This window comes from Oryctolagus cuniculus, chromosome X (assembly GCF_051225735.1).
Source record: "Oryctolagus cuniculus isolate XC-2025 breed Fujian yellow rabbit chromosome X, ASM5122573v1, whole genome shotgun sequence".
Lineage (NCBI taxonomy): Eukaryota > Metazoa > Chordata > Mammalia > Lagomorpha > Leporidae > Oryctolagus > Oryctolagus cuniculus.
The window spans coordinates 12,861,087-12,881,552 of record NC_142888.1 but is presented as its reverse complement, the minus strand read 5'-3'; the positions used below and the strand labels follow the sequence as shown (position 1 = coordinate 12,881,552).

Sequence of the window (20,466 nt, the reverse complement as noted above, 5' to 3'; positions counted from 1 at the left end):
GAAAATGAGCAGTAGTTGGCAGATTGTTTGTGGGTAGTAAGGATGACGTTAGCTTTGGATGCCTTAAATTGAATTGACTATAAGATCTCTTTATATGCAGTAGGCAATTTATCTGTAATATAGTCTCAGAAAAAAGGCAAACTCAGAGTGAGTAAAGAGATTTTAAGGTAGAACTGTTGTAAAATGTAGGTAGGGTTTAAGGAAACAAACAAACAAATTGGTGAAGCACTTCAGACTAGCAGTAGCAGGAAGCCTTTACTTAGGCTTCAGAAAAAGAGGAGAATGAGCAGTAGCCAAGATGCAGAAAAACAGATGACTTTAGTAAAACATCACCAGACAAAAGATGCAACCCTAAGTAAAAGGACAATAAAAAAAAAGCCCAGTTATGTCCTGTCAGTGAACCAGCCAGTGGAACGCATACCATGTTTTCTTCCTTTTGACTTCCCATTTTCCACAAGTGCCTACACTTGAAAAAACTCAGTTAAAAGCAAAGGAATTCCAGTTCATGGAGGTAAGCATCCCCAGTCACAGAGCAGGGTAGATAACAGCAGATAGTGGCCACAGTGAAATGAATGATGAGTGATATCCAACACAGAATCTGAATCTATTACCTGGGCTACAGATGGGCTTATTAGGAGCTATAAACTACATAGACATTAATATCAGTATTGTGGTGAGAGTTTATATATGAGAGTAGAATAGAATATGTATTAGAGTTCTAAGTCAGGGGTCAAGAATTTTTTTTTAAGATTTATTTACTTATTTGAAAGAGTTACACAGAGAGAGGAGAGGCAGAGAGAGAGACAGAGAGAGAGAGAGAGAGAGGTCTTCCATCTGATGGTTCACTCCCCAGACAGCTGCAACGGCTGGAGCTGCGCCAATCTGAAGCCAGGAGCTTCTTCCTGGTCTCCCAAGTAGTGCAGGGCCCAAGGACTTGGGCCCTCTGCCACTGCTTTCCTGGGCCATAGCAGAGAGCTGGACAGGAAGTGGAGCAGCTGGGTCTCGAACAGGCGCCCATATGGGATGCTGGCACCTCAGGCCTGGGTGTTAACCCACTGCGCCACAGCACCGGCCCCCGTGGGGTCAACAATTTTTAAAAAATATTTTATTTAAGGTAATACAGATTTCATGTATTTCATGTATACAGATTTAGGAATATAGTAATACTTTGAACCCTACCCTCCCTCCCACCCATACTCCCATCCTTCCTCCTCCTTCCTCTCCTATCCCCTCTTGATTTTTATAATTATCTACTTTTAGTTTCTTTATACTCATAAAATTAACCCTACATTAAATAATGAGTTCAACAAATAGTATGAAGAAAAAAATAAAACAGTGTTCCCCAACAGTAGAGACAAGGACTATAAACAATCACTGAAGCTCAAAATGTTAATTTCACTCCTATAAATTTCATCGTGAAAGACAGTATTTCGTTCCTTTTTATGGCTTACTATTCCATAGTGTATATATATATATATATATATATATGCCACAATTTTTACATCCAGTCATCAGTTGATGGACATTTATGATCCATATCTTAGATATTATGAATTGAGCCGCAATAAAAATGGCATACAGACAACTCTTTCATATGCTGATTTCATTTCCTTTGGGTAAATTCCCAGGAGTGGGATGGCTGGGTCATATGGTATCTCTATTTTCAGTTTTCTGAGGTATCTCCATACTGTCTTCCACAATGACTGTTTGACAGTGCATTAGGGTACTTCTCTCCCCATATGTTTGCCAGCAATTATTGTTTGTTGATTCTGTATGAGAGCCATTATACCTGCGGTGAGGTGAAACCTCATGGTAGTTTTAATTTGCATTTCCCTAATGGCTAGTGATCCTGAGCATTTTTTCCTATGGCTGTTGGCCATTTAGATTTCCTCTTTTGAAAAATGCCTGTTTAAGTCCTTTGCCCATTTCTTAACTGGATTGTTTTGTTGTTGCTGAGTTTCTTGAGCTCTTTATAGATTCTGGATATTAATCCTACTTCAGTTGCATAGTTTGCAAATATTTTCTCCCATTCTGTTGGTTGCTTCTTCACTTTACTGAGTGCTTCTTTTGCAGTACAGAAGCTTCTCAGCTTGGTGTAATCCCATTTGTCTATTTTTTCTGTTATTGCCTGTGCTTCTGAGGTCTTTTTCAAGAAGTCTTTGCCTATGCCAATGTCTTGTAGAGTTTCCTCAATATGTTCCTTTAGTAATTTGATATCAGGTCACACATTCAGATCCATGATCCATTTTGAGTTGATTTTTGTATAAGGTGTAAGGTCTGGATCTTGTTTCATATTTCTGCATGTGGAGATCCAATTTTCCCAGCACAATTTGTTGAAGAGACTGTCTTTTACAGGGATTGATATTACCTACTCTGTCAAAGGTTAGTTCATTATAGATGCATGGATTGATTTCTGGCATTTCTATTCCATTGGTCTACATGTCTATTTTTGTGCCAGTATCAGATTGTTTTGATTATACCTGCCTTGTAGGATGTCTTGAAATATGGTTTTGTGATGACTTCAGCTTTGTTTTTGTTGTTTAAGGTTGCTATATCTATTTGGGGTTTCTTGTTTTTCCATATGAATTTTATCATTGTTCTCTTCTAGATCTGATAAGAATGTCATTGGTACTTTATTTGGGACTGCATTGAATCTGAAAATTGCTTTGGGTAGTTTAGACATTTTGAGTATATTAATTCTTCCAGCATGAACACATACGATTTTCCATTTTTGTATATTCTTTAATTACTATCTTTAATATTTTGTGGTTTTCATCATGGAGATCTTTCACCTATTTGGTTAAATGTATTCCAAGGTGTGTGTGTGTGTGTGTGTGTGTGTATATATATATATATTCTGTACCTTTTGTGAATGAGACTTATCTTAGAAGTTCTTTCTCACTTTCTCAGCCATGGCATTGTCTGCATATAAAAAAAACCATTGACATTTTTTGTATTAATTTTATATCCTGACACTTTACCAAATTCTTTTATGAGTTCCAATAATCTCTTAGTGTAGTCCTTGGTTCCCTTATATATAGAATCATGTCATATGTAAACAGGGATAATTTGACTTCCTCCTTTCCAGTTTGTATACCTTTGATTTTTTTCTTGTCTACTGGCTCTAGCTAAACATTCCAGGACTATATTGAATAGTAGTGCTGAAAGTGGGCATCCTTGTCTGGTTCTGGATCTCACTGGAAATAATTCAAGCATTTTCACATTCAATAAGATGCTGGCTGTGGGTTTGTCACAAATTGCCTTGATTGCATTGAGGAATTTTCCTTCTATACTCCATTTGCTTAAACTTTTCATCATGAAAGGATGAGGTGTTTCATAAAATTATTTTTCTGCATCTATTGAAATAACTATACAGTTTGTGTTCTTCAGTTTGTTAATGTGATGCATCACACTTATTGATTTGCAAATGTTGAACTATTCTTGCATACCAGGGATAAATCCCCCTAGGTCTGGGTGAATGATCTTTGTGATGTGTCATTGGACATGGTTAGCCTGTATTTTGTTGAGGATATTTGTATCTTTGTTCATCAGGAATATCTTTATGTGGTTCTCTTTCTTTGTTGTATCTTTTTCTGGTTTAGGAATTAAGATGAAGCTGGCCTCATAGAAAGAGTTTGGGAGGATTATTTCTTTTTCAGTTGTTTTGAATTGCTTGAGAATAATTGAGATTAGTTCTACTTTAAAAGTGTGGTAGAATTCAACAGTGAATCCACCTGGTCCTGGGATTTTCTTTAGGAAAGTCTTAATTACTGATTCAATTGTCATCTTGGTTATTTGTTTAGGTGTTCTGTGTCTTCATGATTCACTTTTCGTAGATTGTATGTGTCCAGGAATCTATCCAGTTCTGTATTTTCCAGTTTGTTGTCTTATAGCTGTTTGTAGTAATACCTGATGATTCTTTTTATCTCTATGATATCAGTTGTTAAATTTTCTTTTTCATCTCTGATTTTATTTTTTACTTAAAATATTTTAAAAAATTTAAAATTTAAATACTTTCATTGTACAGTACTTGATATTACATTCCAACAAATTGGAAGGTAAAATAAACCTCTTAAATCAATTTAATTTGTTTCCTAAGATAATAATATAAACTCCTGCCCTCTCCTTCTCACAGAAGGATGCAAAATGCAGCAACACTCAAAGTGGAATATTTAAATTAATACAATATAAGATGTTGGGACAAAAGGAGTTTTAAAAATAAGTTTCAGCTGGTAATACCCACAATTACCAGTATATTTACAGTAGAGAAAAATTTAAAGCAAAACAAATTCAATCTGATTGAAACCCACAATTAACTGAAGTTTTCATTTTATTCCGTTGTGAATAAAATAGCAGTCACTGTTTTAGCCAACACACCAGTGGAATTATCAGAATGATCTGCCTAATCTGTGCAATACAAGAACAGTTTTCTGTTAAAAGGAGGTAAGGTTTCCAAACTCAGTTCATCTATGTTAAAAACTGCTCCAGCTGATGTCTTGACAGTCTAGTTTTCTGCATATGTGTTCTCCATGCTGTCATCATATAGCCATTTATGGGTATAATCTTTGGAACACTCTATAGTTTCAAAAAGGCGTTTAAAGTCTTGAGGATACATGTCAGTTATTTTCACTTTTTCATTTTTTCTTGTTTGCATCAATATATCCATTGCATCAACTGGACTCAATGACCTTAAATGTTCTATTAGGCTTGCATTGCGCTTCCCAAAACAGTGCTTTACCATATGAAAAAATACATCGTAGTTAATAGGAGTTAAGTTTTCTGTGAATAAATTTCGACGAGGAGTCATTCGAATAAAATACAAGTTTTGTTGCATTCGTTCTAATGAATCCTTATGCTTTGGCTTTTTCAGCTTCCCATTTTGGGTATATACATCAAATGATGACCAAGGCTCCACATGCAGCACCTTAATCTCACAAGCTACTTGCCAGAGCACACTTAATACTTGATACAAGTTCGGATTTTTTGGATTTGCCATTAGTTTCTGGTATTCTTTTTCACTAATGAACATATTTAGTTCTACTCGTCCATGCCTATATATAGAAGTGCAGGAATATAGGTCATATAAAAGTTTCCATAGTGCCTTTCTTTCATTTTTAATTGGGAAGATTCCAATTATTTTTAAGGGAATACTAGTCCACACTTTCTAGGATCCAATTTAAAGAAGTCACAGTAGACCACTTCTAGTTTTCCATCCAGATTATTTCCTAAGGACTCCAAACGAGGAATGAAATTTCTGTCACTTTCAAGGGCAACCACTTTGGCACCAGTTTCAAGTAATGCCTGAGTCAGCACTCCAGGACCTGGATTGCACTCTAAGAAGAGAGAGCGAGGGTCTTTTTGACTCCCCCGCAGGATCTGCACCAAGGTCTCAGCCAATCCCCGACTGCTTACGTAACGCTTAGGGTCCAAGCGGTGCTTGCATACCCAGGGAGGCGATTCCCCGAAGTCAGGATAGGGCAACAGCTGCGGGGATGAATCAGACAAGCCACGGCGAGGCGGGTCTCCACGCGTCGTCGCTCGGGTCCTCAAAATGCAAAAGCGACCCGCGCCCGCCAGGGCTAAGGGCGCCAACCGCAAAGGAAGTCCCGTCGCTGGGACCCACATCGTCACCTCCAAGGTGCCCTCTCACATGACCCAGGGTCGCTATTCCGGTGAACCCCATGAAGGGCATCCCACGTGCAACATCTCCGCGCTGCAGACCAGGCCTGGCGGAAGTAAACACCAGCAACTGCCTCATCTCTGATTTTATTAATTTGGGTCTTCTCCCTCTTTTTTTGGTACGTTGGGCCAATTGTGTATCAGTTTTGTTTATTTTTTCAAAAACCATCTCTTCATTTCACTGATATTTTATATTTTTTGTTTCAATTATGTTTATTCTTTAATTTTAATTATTTCTTTTCTCCTACTAATTTTGTGTTTGGTTTGTTGCTTTTCTAGGTCCTTGAGATGCATTGATAGCTTGTTTATTTGCTGCCTTTCCAATTTCATTATGTAGGCAACAATTGTAAAATTCCCTCTTAACACTGCTTGTGCTATATCCTTATATCATTTTCATAGTTGTTTTGATGTCTCTTTTGATTTCATCTATGACCTCCTGTTTATTCAGGAGCATGTTATTCAGTCATCACATGTTTGCATATATTCTAGAGTTTCTTGAGTTGTTAGTGTCCGGCTTCATTCCATTGTGGTCAGAAAAGATGCTTGGCATCATTTAAATTTTTAAAATTTGTTTATACTTGCTTTATGGCCTAGCATATATTCTATCTTAAAGAATGCTCCATGCACTGATGAAAAGAATGTATATTATTCCACTGTGAGATGAAAGATTCCGTAGGTATCAGTTAGTTCCACTTGGTTCATAGTGATGATTAGCTCTCTTGTTTCATCTTCATAAATGAGAGCTTTGCAAATTAAGTATTCTGGGTTGACAGTTTTTTTCTTTTAAGACTTGGACTATGTTTCTCAATCCTCTCCTAACCTGTAGCATTTCTGAAGAGAAGTCAGCTGTGAATATTTTGGGGGATCCTCTCTAAGTACTATGATGAAAAATTTATCTCGTATATTTTGTAATCTTTTCTTTATGTTTTACTGTTGAACGTTTGACAGTAATGTGTCGTGGCAAAGATATTTTCTGACCACATCTATAAGATGTGCCTTGTATACTTGGTTGTTCCTTTCTTTCTCCAAATTAGGGAATTTTTCTGTAATTATTTCACTGAATAGGCCTCTAATCCATTTTCTCTTTCCACACCTTCAGGAACTCCTAAGACCCATATATTTGGTCACTTGATAGTTCCATAAATTTCCAATACTGTTTTTAATTTTTATAATTTCTTCTTCTTTTTGGTCTGAGAAATTTCCAATGATTTGTCTTCTAGGTTGGATATTCTTTCTTCTGCTTCACCAAGTCTTCTGTTAAAGCTTTCCATGCATTTCTGTATGACATATTAAATTCTTCATTTCTAATATTTCAGTTTGATTTCTCTTCAAAAATCTCAATCTCATCAGAGAATTTTTCTTCCATGTCATGTATGTATGTCTTTAACTTGAGAATTTGCTTATTATTGCTTCTGAGCATTCATATCATTAATCTTTTGAATTCATTTTCAGGTATTTCATCAATCTCTTTGTATTCACGTTCTAATATTAAAGTGTTGTTGTGTTCCTTTATGGTAGTCCTGTTGTTCTCATTATTCTTGTTTTTTTATTTTCTGCATTTATTTTTAGTCATTAGTGGAATTACTTGTTGGTTTTCTCCTCTGATGGATTTTGTTTGTACTAATACTCTGTGGCTTAGTGGAGTGTCAGATCTTTCAGGGAATACCCAGAGGTATGTGAAAGTCCCCTTAAGGCCAAACTTCAGAGTCTGTACAATGCCCTACCACATTCTACTTCACAGGGAAGTCACAAGGGCAGCTCATATTCAAGGAGCCAGCAAGCAGACACTCTTCTTCTTAATAGAAGTATAGTAAATGTCCCCACTGCTAGATGTACAATGGGAGAGGTTTTTTCCAGCATCTTTATAAATCACCTCTCATAAGACTTTACAAAAACTTTCATTTTTGAAACATTCTTATTTCTGTTCTTGTTCTCAACAAACTTGTCTTATTAGAATCAGAGTTTTGAAAGTGTGAAGCATAAGTCATAGTCATTAATGGGTAAGACTAAGAAGAATAATCATTGAGCTCTTCATGATAATATGGAAAAATAAGCAAATGAAGCTAGAACATATTATGTTATCTTTAATAATGAAAAATTGCAAAAATGCTTCTGCTTTATGGTTGTTTGAAATAAAAAAATCCATTTAATATGACAACTCTGATTTTTGTCTTAAGGATTCTGTTTGTAACATGCTTTATACTTTGTGCTAAATAGTGATTAAAATTTTGCCACATTGAAAAACAGATCCAAAGGGTTCATATAGGAAAAAAGTAGTTTGGAATTATTTGCTATATTCAGTTGTTTTTTGAAATATGATTGAAAAGTGGCACACGCAATTTTTAACCATCAGAATTTAGATTGATCTTTTTATCTGAATAGAGTCTCAGTGGGTGAAAATCACTGAAATTGCAGAATATCTGAAACAACTTCAATCCATCACACAACAAAATATCATCAGTGTGCTGAAAGGAATACAAAATAGTGTTTACTTGACTATTTTTGCTTCAAAAGTTTTCAGTCTAAAAAACTAATAAGTGGCTCAAGGTTTCCCAGCTAACATCTTTCTTTAAAAACTACCTTTATAAAATTTCTCCTCTGTTTTCTAATTCTGAAGTGCTCAGACCAATATTGATGATTTGGGGAATGCTTTTATTATTTCCTTCTCTATTTTAGTCTCTTCTTCACACTTCATCCATCCTTTTCCTCTGTTCCCTTTCTCCCTCTTTTATGGCCATAAAATAATAAGGGTAAATATGTATGTTTGAAAGTGCTTATTTGTAATTAATGAATCTGAAGTTTTTAGGCCAGAGTTCATCATAGTTCAAATATGCAATGTGGAAGTGGCTGCTCGAAACTTTAGATAGAAATTGCCCTGTACCCATATAGCTGGGAAGAGGTAGCAGATTGAGTGTTCCCAGGAAATCATTTGTATAGTAAGATTTCCAGACTAAATGAAACAAAAAAAAAGTATGTTTCATTTTTTAAAAAAAGATTTGTATTTATTTGGAAGGCAGAGTTACAGAGAGAGAGAGATCTTCCATCCGCTGGTTCACTCTCCAAATGGCTGCAACAGCTGGAGCTGATGCCATCCAACGCCAGGAGCCTGGAGCTTCTTCTGGGTCTCCCATGTGTGTACAGAGCCCAGGCACTTGGACCATTCCAAGCCATAGTAGAGAGCTGGATTGGAAGTGGAGCAGCTGGGATGCTGGTACTACAGGCGGCTTTACCCACTATGCCACAGCACTGTCCCCATATGTGTTTCATTTTTTACAAGGGAATTGGAGGTAGAGCAGATAGAAGACAATTGTGGCATATCTGTTATTGTTTTCCTATCCTGAGATATAGCAACATCTGTTCGTATATAAGCTAATTGAGACTAAAATGTAGGTGGATTGTACAGGTGCTTATAAAATAAGAAATGCTAAAAGAAATGGCAATACATCCAGTAGAGATCTAGTAGTATGTGTGACCTTATGTCCCAATTTTCTCTTCACAGTCCCACATTATGCTCTTTTGTTTATGGGACCTTATGTCCCAATTGTTTAGCATGCCCTTTCACTCCCAGCTTTAAAAATAAATTATATGGTTACCCTATCCAGCAAAGTTATCTAGCAAAATACAAAACAGTGGGGAAACAGGTATACTCTGAAATAAGAAACAAGACAAGTATTGGATTCATCAAAATCCCTTAAAATATTTTGTAGGTTTGGATGACTGTGGGTGTATTACCTATGCCCTTTTCAATAAATTTGTCTTGGCAGTGGTGAATAACCACCTTCAATTGCCTTCTACTGCAGTCACCATCAAGAAAGTAGTACAGAGCAGAGATTAAACTACATGAGACACAACCAGGGCCCCAGAAGCTGCCTAGGATTTTGAAGGACTTGAGTAACCTGCAATAATTAGTAAGAAGGGGTGGAGACTCCCCAAAGATGGCAGTATAGCATCAAGATGTGCTGAGTCACGCAGAGAGAGATTGATGAATAGAGGGGACAGTCAGGTGACAGAACCACGGAAGGTTGGCGTGGAGTGGCACAGGAGCATGCCAGCAAGTGCTGGAGACCATGCCAGGGAAGGTAGAGGTTCCCAAACTACAGAAAGAGAACACAACAAAGAACCAGTGGGAGGACAGTGGCCACTGCTACCACAGCTGCCCGGCAGCACCCCATGCCACTGCTGCCCCGCCACAGCCGCCCCGCCGTACCCACTGCACCCTAGGAGGGACAGGTAAGACACAAGCATGGATGAGTGGGGAAGCAAAGCAAAGCAAAGTGAATAGTGCTTGCTGCTATAAGGGGGAAGAGGGCATAATTCTGGGGGATGAACAGAGAGATTGAACATGCCGCGATCCCTTGGTGTCCCTCCCCCCCACATCCAGAGCTGCAGTGGGCGGAGAGCAGCCATCTTGTTTGTTTACATTCAGGAGTGAAAGAGGGAAGGCTGTGCTTTTGCTCCTGAACGTGAACTTCAGTGGCAGAGACCACCCCACCCGGGAAACAAGGACAACAATGGTTCGGAGTGACTCCCTCCTTGTCGCACAGGGGGCACAGTGATGGGGGCACTGATCAATGGAGGCCCAGGAACTCTTGGGTGAACAAAGGAACAGGGAGACCAGCCCCCAGGGGCGGGGCTTAGTACCTCAAAGCCAAGGTACCAGCCTACTCAAGTACCCGCCTCCCTCAGTTACCAGAAATAAGCAAGCCCTAGAAGGTGGAGCTACCTGCTTACACTGGCAATTGGCACAGACCCATAATAGCCCATAGCAGAAGGAAATCAACTTAAAAATTAAACTAAACAGAAATGTTGAAGAAAAGAAGAAAAATCCTGAATAAGAATATGGAAGAACCTATGAACTCGCAACAGAGCAGGCTAAACCATCCATAATATAGGCTGAAGAAGCACCTTCAAAGTTACCCTGCAAAGCTATCATTTATGAATGAAGGGGAAACAAAGATTTTCCATGACAAACAGAAACTGAAATCATTTGTATCTTTGCTTCCAATCCTGCAACACTGGCTCAAGAATGTGCTGCATGCAGAAACACACACAAAAAAGAACTTCACTACAAAAGAATACGAATGTAGAAAATGACCCAGCTAAAATACAAATACCAAAATACATCAACAGCTCTTCTTAAGGAAACATGGCAGGAAAAAGACAGTATTTAACAATAGTCACACTGAATGTAAATGGTCTCAACTCTACAGTCAAAAGACACAGACTAGCTGAATGGATTAAAAAAGAAAATCCATCTATCTATTGCCTTCAGGAATCACACCTCACTAGCAAAGATGCATACAGACTGAAAGTAAAAGGATGAAAAAGATATTCCAAGCTAACAGAAACCAAAAAAACCAGTGTGGCCATCCTAATATCAGACAAAATAGACTTTAACACAAAAGCTATTAAAAGAGACAAAGAAGGACATTATATATTGATTAAAGCATCAATCCAACACAAAGACATTACTATTATAAATGTATATGCACCTAATTACAGAGTGCCTGGCTATTTGAAATAATTACTAAAGGATTTAAAGGGAGATATGGACTCCAATACAATAGTAACAGGGGATTTCAATACCCCACTTTCACCAATGGACAGATAAACCAGACAGAAAACCAACAAGAAAACAACAGAGCTAATTGACACTATAGAGCAAATAGACCTAGTAGATTTTTACAGAACCTTCCACCACACAGCCACAGAGTATACCTATTACTCCCTGGTACACGGACTTACTCTAGAATTGACCATATGCTAGGCCATAAAGGGAGGCTCAGCAAATTCAAAAAAATTAAAATTATACCATGTATCTTCTCAGACAACAATGCAATGAAACTTGAAATCAACAACCCAAGAATCTCTGCATCATATGCAAACACATCAAGAATGAACAACATGCTTCTGAATGAACAGTGGTTTACAGAATAAATCAAAAGAGAAATCAAAAAAATTTCTGTAACAAATGAAAATGACAATACAACTTATCAAAACTTGTGGGATAATGCAAAAACAGTGCTAAGAGGAAAGTTTATAGCAATTGGTGCCTACATCAAGAAACTGGAAAGATAACAAATAAACGACCTCTCTATGCACCTCAAGGATCTAGAAAAACAGCAGCAAACCAAACCCAAATTCAGCAAAAGAAAAATAATAAAGACTAGAGAAGAAATCAACAGAATTGAAACCAAAAAAAATACAAAAGATCAGCAAAACCAAGAATTAATTCTTTGAAAAAATAAACAAAATAGACACACCATCAGCCCAACTAACCAAAAAAAAGGAGAGAGAAGACTCAAATCAGTAAAAGTAAAGATGGTAATGGAAATGTAACAACAGACACAACAGAAATAAAACAAATCATCAGAAACCACTACAAAGAGCTGTATGCCAACAAATTGCAAAACCTGGAAGGAATGGATAGATTCCTGGACACGTACAACCTTCCGAAACTAAGCCATGAAGACATAGAGAACTTAAACAGATCCATAAACATGAAAGAAACTGAATCAGTAATAAATGCACTACCAAAAAACAAGAGCCCAGGATTGGACAGCTTTACTGCTGAATTCTACCAGACATTTAAAGAACAACTAATCCCAGTTCTTCTCAAATTATTCAAAACAATTGAAAGGGAGGGAATCCTCCCAAATTCTTTCTATGAAGCCAATATCACCTTAATTCTTAAACTGGGAAAAGATGCAACAGAGAAAGAAAACAATAGACCTATCTCCCTGATGAACAGAGATGCAAAAATATTCAACAAAATCCTGGCCAATCGAATCCACCTACACATGATAAATCTTCACCTGGACCAGGTGGGATTTATCATTGGTATGCAGGGATGGTTCAACATTCGAAAATCAATCCATGTGATACATCACATTAACAAATTGAGAAACAAAAATCATATGATTATCTAAATAGATGCAGAGAAAGCATTTGACAAAATACAACACCCTTTCATGTTGAAAACTCTAAGCAAAAATTGGGGTTAGAAGGAACATTCCTCAACACAATTAAGAAAATTTAGGACAAACCCATGGCCAGCATTATACTGAATGGGGAAAAGTTGGAGGCATTTCCATTGAAAACTGGCACCAGACAGGGATGCCCACTCACCACTGCTATTCAATATAGTCCTAGAAGTGTTAGCCAGAGCCATCATGCAAGAAAAAGAAATTAAAGGATACAAATGGGAAAGGAGGAAGTCAAACTATCCCTATTTGCAGATGACATGATTCTATAAATAGGGGATCCAAAAGATTCCTCTAAGAGACTATTGGAACTCATAGAAGAGTTTGGTAAAGTAACAGGATACACAGACAATGCACAGAAATCAACATCCTTTGTATACACAGAAAATGCCATGGCCAAGGAAGAACTTCTAAGATCAATCTCATTCGCAATAGCCACAAAAACAATCAAGTACCTTGGGATAAATTTAACCAAGGATGTCAAAGATCTCTATGATGGAAATTACAAAACATTAAAGAAAGAAATAGAAGAACACACACAAAAAATGGAAAAATCTGCCATGTTCATGGATTGGAAGAATTAATATCATCAAAATGTCCATTCTTCCAAAAGCAATTTACAGGTTCAATGCCATACCAATCAAAATACCGAAGGCATTCTTTACACACCTAGAAAAAATGATGCTGAAATTCACATAGAGGAACAGGAGACCATGAGTAGCTAAAGCAATCCTATACAATAAAAACAAAGCTGGAGGCATCACATTTCCAGACTTCAAGACATACTACAGGGCAGTTATAATCAAAACAGCCTGGTACTAGAACAAAAACAGATGGATAGACCATTGTAACAGAATAGAAACACTGGAAATCAGTCCAAACATCTACAACCAACTCATATTCAACAAAGGAGCTAAAATCAACCCCTGGAACAGGGACAGTGTCTTCAACAAATGGTGCTGGGAAAACTGGATGTCCACATGTCAAAGTATGAAACAAGACCCCTATCTTACGTGATATACAAAAATCCAATCCACTCAACGTGGATTAAAGATCTACACCATGATACCATCAAATTAATCGAGAGCATAGGCAAAACCTTTCAAGACATTAGGACAGGCAAAGACTTCCTGGAAAAGACCCCAGAGGCACAGGAGGTCAAAGCCAAAATGAACAAATGGGATTACCTCAAATTTAGAAGTTTCTTTATAGCAAAAGAAACAATCAGGAAAGTGAAGAGGCAACCGACAGAATGGGAGAAATTATTTGCAAACTACACAACTGATAAAGGATTAACAACCAGAATCTATAAAATGATCAAGAAATTCCACTACAGCAAAGCAAATAACCCAATAAAAAGATGGGTCAAAGGACCGTAACAAACATTTTTCAAAAGAAGAAATCCAAATGGCCAACAGACACATGAAAAAATGCTCAGGATGTATAGCCATCAGGGAAATGCAAATCAAAACCACAATGTGATTTCACCTCACCCCAGTTAGAGTGGCTCTCATACAGAAATCAACAAACAACAAATGCTGGCGAGGATGTGGGGAAAAGGGCACCCTAATCCACTGTTGGTGGGAATGCAAACTGGTAAAGCGACTGTGGAAAACAGTATGGAGATACCTCAAAAACCTGAATATGGACCTACCGTATGACCCAACCATTTCACTACTGGGTGTTTACCTAAGGGAAATGAAATCAGTAAACAAAAGAACTATTGGCACCTCCATGTTTATCGCAGCTCAATTCACAATAGCTAAGATTGAAGCAACCTAAATGTCCATCAACCAAAGACTGGATAAAGAAATTGTGGGACATGTACAGTATGGAATACTACATGGCAGTGAAAAAAGAAGAAATCTGGTCCTTTGCAACAAAATGGAGCAAGCTGGAAAATCTCATACTCAGTAAAATAACCCAATCCCAAAGAGACAAATACCATATGTTCGCCCTGATTTAGGAGAATTAATAGCGCAGCTAAACTGAAAGCTATAGAAGAGAAATAGTCACTTTTAGAACTAATGTCTTCAAGAATCCTTGACCTGATTATTTAGAGACAGTTAAACATTGTTACTTTTTACTGTGTATATCCTTTTTGTTTTGTTTTGTCGTTTTTTTTTCTCTGTTTTCTTTCTCTCTCTCATCTCTCTACTTCACACTATATGCTGAAGTCTCTATGTAACAGAGTTAATTATATGTATTTTAAAGCAATTGGAAAAAGATCCCTAAAAACAAGGGAGGGAATAAGAGATGGAGGATGTAGTCTAAAACTGTAAAACAGTATAGTTTTGCATACAGGCATATAGACTCACCTCTCAGGGTACAGCCTAATAACTAATCATGGGGCTCCAAACCCATAGGAATCAGTGGTATAAACAACATCTTCACTGTTACAATGATCAGATTAAATGTTAAAGGCAACAGATAGACCATTCTAAGTTTAAAAGGGACCACATAAATAACATAAAGTACCTGGTAAAAATAATAGAATTAAAAAAGGAAGGAAGGACCAACATGGGAAGCAGTCCACACAGTGGACTCCTAGAAAGACTTTCACAGTAAATAACACTCTGACCTCAGAATCAACCCATAGGCTTTGTGTCAGGCTGAAAGGCCTTCAAGAGCATCTCAGGCATGGAAAGACAAGACTCTGTGGCAAAAAAAATATCCTACATGGAGGATCTCTGTGAGGCCTCAGAGGAAAGGAAGGGTCATCAAGGGAGAAGAGAACTCTATATGTTGTGTGTGGGCATGGGGGCAAATTGTTGGAATCTCTGATTAACAGAGTTGGTCCTCTGTATATAAAATCATACTAAAAATGATCCATAATGAAGAAGGAGATGTGAGAGGGATTGGGAGGTGGGATGGGAGCGGGCAGGGGGCATGGGAGAAAGAACCACTGTATTCCTAAAGTTGTATCTATGTAAAAATGCATTCATTAGATAAAAAAAAAGAAGAAAGGGGGAAATGCAATGCATTATGCTCCTGTCTTCCATATTTATATGCATGGTCTGGAAAGGCTTAGGAAACATAAGATATACGAAACAGTTTTCAAGTTATTTAGAAAGTTCATTGCTATATAGTTTCTGATTTATGCAGGACTTGATATTGAGGCTACTAGGAGGCATTTCCTATGTATTATGCCTTAATTTTTTCTTTGATAATATTCAAAGATAATATCAAAAGGACTAAATGTTTCAATAATTTCTTATTTGGGTTGGAGTTATTTCCCCATTTCAAATGACAGATAACTGACTAAATTATACAAATCATTGTAGTCTGGATCAGGTCGTCAACTCATTAGGAATTTTGGAAGTAAATTGATCCCAGCTGCTACTGCGTAAATTTACACTTGCATGCAGTTCAAACATTCACACATGAACAGAATTATCCTATGATTATCATATGCTTGGAAATGAAACTCCCCTAATAAAATAAATATTGGTTTTCCTTAAGAACTCTTCTTAAATTAGGTGAGCCATACTGGCATGGACCCTATACAGTCTATGTGAATAAAAATGTGCAGTGTAAAATGACTCACATAATCATGTCTGTGTGGTGTACACTACTAAATACTAAAACTTCACTTTACATTTTCTTCTGTATCTTATTATACATTTTTTTATTTCTTCAAGTTTTGTTATTAATTACACATTGTATATGTATATGTTTATGACATTCAATGTGATAATTCAGTACAATGGTAAAACATGGTAATTAGCATTTCCATCTCCTTGGCACTTCTTTCCAATTGGAACCTTCAAACTCATCTCTTCTAGCTCTTCATAACATGTGAAATAGCTTGATGTAAACCGTAATTCCATTATGTTTGTGTAATAATGTCCCATAAGTCTCTGAGGCCCTTTGCATTCTGTTTTCTTTTTAATTTCTGACGGCATTATTTCAAAAAGATCTCGCTTCAAGTTCAGAATTTTTTCTTTTGCTTGAATGGTCTGTTGTTGAAGCTCTTGACTATACTTTTCATTTGATTTTATGAGTTCTTCAGCTTCACAATTTCTGATTCATACAATTTTGTGATCTCTGTCTCTTTGCTGAATTTCTCATTCATATCATGAATTGTTTTCCAAGTTTCATTGAATTTTCTGTTTATGTTTTCTTGTATCTCATTGAGTGCCCTCTTTTCCTCATTTTTCACACTGAGTTTCCCTTGTTTTTTAATCATCTTATCAATTTCCTTTTCTCTCAGGACTGTTGCTAGAGGCTAATTGTGTTTCTTTGGATGCACCATGTTGCTTTGATTTTTCATAGTTCTTGTATCCCTACATTGATATTTGCATACCTGGAAGATCTGCTGTCATTACTAATTTTACAGGGTGATTTTCATAATAAAAGGTTTTCTAATATGTGTCTCAGCATATTAGGGTAAGTTGTATAGGGGCTGGCACTGTGGTGTAGCAGGTAAAGCCACTTTCTGGAGTGCCAGCATCCCATATGGATGCCGATTTGAGTCCTAGATGCTCCAATTCTGATCCAGCTCTCTACTATGGCCTGGGAAAGCTGTAGAAGATGTCCCAAGTCCTTGGGCCCCTGAACCCACATGGGAGACCCAGAGGAAGTTCCTGGATCCTGGCTTTTTGATCGGCACATTGTGACCATTTGGGGACTGAATTAGTGGATAGAAGACTCTCTCTCTCTCTCCTTCCCTCACTCCCTCCTGCCCTCCCTCCCTCTGTCTCTGCCTCTCTGTAGCTCTGTCTATCAAACAAATAAATAAATCTTTTTTTTTGACAGGCAGAGTGGACAGTGAGAGAGACAGAGAGAAAGGTCTTCCTTTGCCATTAGTTCACCCTCCAATGGCCGCCGTGGCTGGCGCGCTGCGGCCGGCGCACAGTGCTGATCCGATGGCAGGAGCCAGGTACTTATCTTGGTCTCCCATGGGGTGCAGGGCCCAAGTACATGGGCCATCCTCCACTGCACTTTCCTGGCCACAGCAGAGAGCTGGCCTGGAAGAGGGGCAAGTGGGACAGAATCCAGTGCCCCGACTGGGACTAGAACCTGGTGTGCCGGCGCCGCAAGGCGGAGGATTAGCCTAGTGAGCCACGGCACTGGCCTATAAATAAATCTTTTTTAAAAAATAAGATGTGTGTATGATGATAAGCTATATCTCAGGCTATTAGTTTGGTAAGCAAGACTAGCTTTAATTCCAGTTGAACATCTTAGAGCAGTCTCCCTATAACTTCTTTGTTTAAATTTTACTTTTTTTACTTATATAAAAGGAACACATTTACATATGTAGTTTCAAGAATGTAATGCTACTACTTCTCACCATATCCTCCATCCCATCCTCTTCATTTCTTATTTTTCTTTTAATTTTTACAATGACATATTTTCAATTTCTTTATAATAATAACTTAACCTTCAACTAAATAAAGAACTCAAAAAGTAGTAAGTAGAAAAACCATTGCTTGTCCAGAGTATAGACAAAGGCTATAAACAATAATCAAATCTCAACGTGTCAGTTTTGCTCATATAAATTAACTTTTTTTGGTACTTTGTATGTTATCACAAGTCAGGGAAAACATGATGTCTGTCTTTTTTGAGACTGGCTTATTTCACTAAGCATAATGTTCTCCAACTGCATCTATTTTGTTGCAAAAGACAGGATTTTATTCTTTTTTTTACAATTGAGTAGTATTCCATTATGCATATATACCACGATTTCTTTGTATACTCATCAGTTGATGGATATCTTGGTTGATTCCATATCTTAGCTTCTGTAAGTTTAGTTGCTATAAACATGGGGGTACAGATAACTCTTTCATATACTGATCCATTTCCTTTGCGTGAATTCCCAGGATTGGAATGACTGGATTTTATGATAGAACTATTTTCAGATTTCTGAGGAATCCCCATAATGTATTCCATAATGTTTGTACTAGTTTATGTTCCCACCAACAGTGCTTTAGGTACCTTTTCCCCCACTTCCTCACCAGCATTTGCTATTATTTGATTTTTGGATCATAGCCATTCTAACTTGGGTGAGGTGAAACCTCATGGTGGTATTTATTTGCATTTCCCTAATGGCATTTGATCCTGAATATTTTTTCATATCTGTTGGCCACTTCTATTTCATCCATTGGAAAATGATTGTTAATATTGTTAGCCCATTTATTAACTGTATTGCTAGTTTTGTTGTTGTTAAGTTTCTTGAGCTTCTTATATGTCCTGCATATTAACCTTTTATCAGATGTACAGTTTGCAAATATTTTATCCTATTCTGTTGGTTGCCTCTTTGTCGAGTGTTTCCTTTGCTGTGCTTCTGTATTGTCGAGTGTTTCCATTTGTCTATTTTTGCCTTCATTGCTTGTGCTTCTGGAGTCTTATCCAGTAAGTCTTTGCTATGCCAATGTCTTGTAGTGTTTCTAATATGTTTTCTTCTAGTAATTTGATGGTTTCAGGTCTTCTATTTAGATTCATGATCCACCGTCAGTTGATTTTTGTATAGGGTTTAAGATAGGAGTCTTCTTTCATACTTCTGCATGCAGAGATCCGGTTTTCCCATCACTTTTTGTTGAAGAGACTTGTCTTTTCTCCAGGCAGTGGTTTTAGCTAATTTGCTCATATTTGTAGATATGTGAATTAATTTCTGGGGTCTCTAATCTGTTCCATTGGTCCACATGTATATTCTTGTGCCAGGACCCCAGGCTGTTTTGACTATAACTGCCCTGTAATATGTCTTGAATGCTTGTGTTGTGGTGCCTCCAACTTTATTTTATTGTTTAAGATTGCTTTAGCTATTTGGTGTCTCTTGTCATTTCATATGCATTTTAGGGTTTTTCTTTTAAGTGTTTATTTATTTATTTGAAAGAGTTACACAGAAAGAGAAGGAGAGACAGAGAGAAAGAGAGAGAGAGGTCTTTCATCTGCAGTTCATCCCCCAACTGGCTGCAATGGCCAGAGCTGGGCCAATTAGAAGCCAGGAGCTAGGAGCTTCTTCCAGGTCTACCATATGGGTGCAGGGGCCCAAAGACTCGGGCCATCTTCTACTGCTTTCCCAGGCCATAGCAGAGAGCTGGATCAGAAGTAGAGCAGCCAAGACTTGAACCAGAGCCCATATGGGATGCTGGCACTGCAGGCGGTGGCTTTACCTGCTACACCACAGCACCAGCCCCAGCATTTTATGCTTTTAGCATACTTTTTCCAGATCTGAGAAAAATGTCTTTGGTATTTTGATTGCAATCACATTGAGTATGTAAATTTCTTTGTGTAGTATAGATATTTTCATGATATTAATTCTTCCAATCTATAAGCATGGAAGATTTTTTCAATTTTTTAGTATCTTCTATTTCTTTCCTTAATGTTGTATAATTCTCACTGTAAAGATCTTCCACATTCTTGATTAAAATTTATCCTAAGGTATTTAATTTTTTGTAGCTATGGTGAATGGGACTGATCTTTTTCAGCCATGGCATTGTCTGTATATACAGAAGCTATGATTTTTGTGTTGATTTTATATCCTGCAACTTTGCCAAACTCCCATAAATTCTAATAATCTTATGGAGTCTTTGGGTTCCCTTATGTATAGGATCATATCATCTGCAAATAGGAATAATTTGACTTCCTTCTTTCCCATTTGTATCCCTTTAATTTCTCTTTCTTTTCTAATGTCTCTGGCTAATACTTCCCAAACTAGGTTGACTAGTAATGGTGACAGTGGGAATCCTTGTCTGATTCCATGTCTTAGTGGAAATGTTTCCAGCTTTTCCCCACTCAATATGATGCTGGCTGTGAGTTTGTCATATATTGCCTTGATTGTGTTGAAGTATGTTCCTTCTGT

The 20,466-nt window shown here is 37.4% G+C and overlaps 1 pseudogene across 1 annotated transcript; it reads right to left on the bottom strand.

Annotated features, from left to right (window-relative positions):
- Positions 1 to 3,967: 3,967 nt before the first annotated feature.
- LOC149119559 (dimethyladenosine transferase 2, mitochondrial pseudogene) lies at positions 3,968 to 5,757 on the bottom strand (annotated as a pseudogene). Its single transcript, XR_016228523.1, has one exon. The product of XR_016228523.1 is annotated as a dimethyladenosine transferase 2, mitochondrial pseudogene (transcript).
- Positions 5,758 to 20,466: the final 14,709 nt, after the last annotated feature.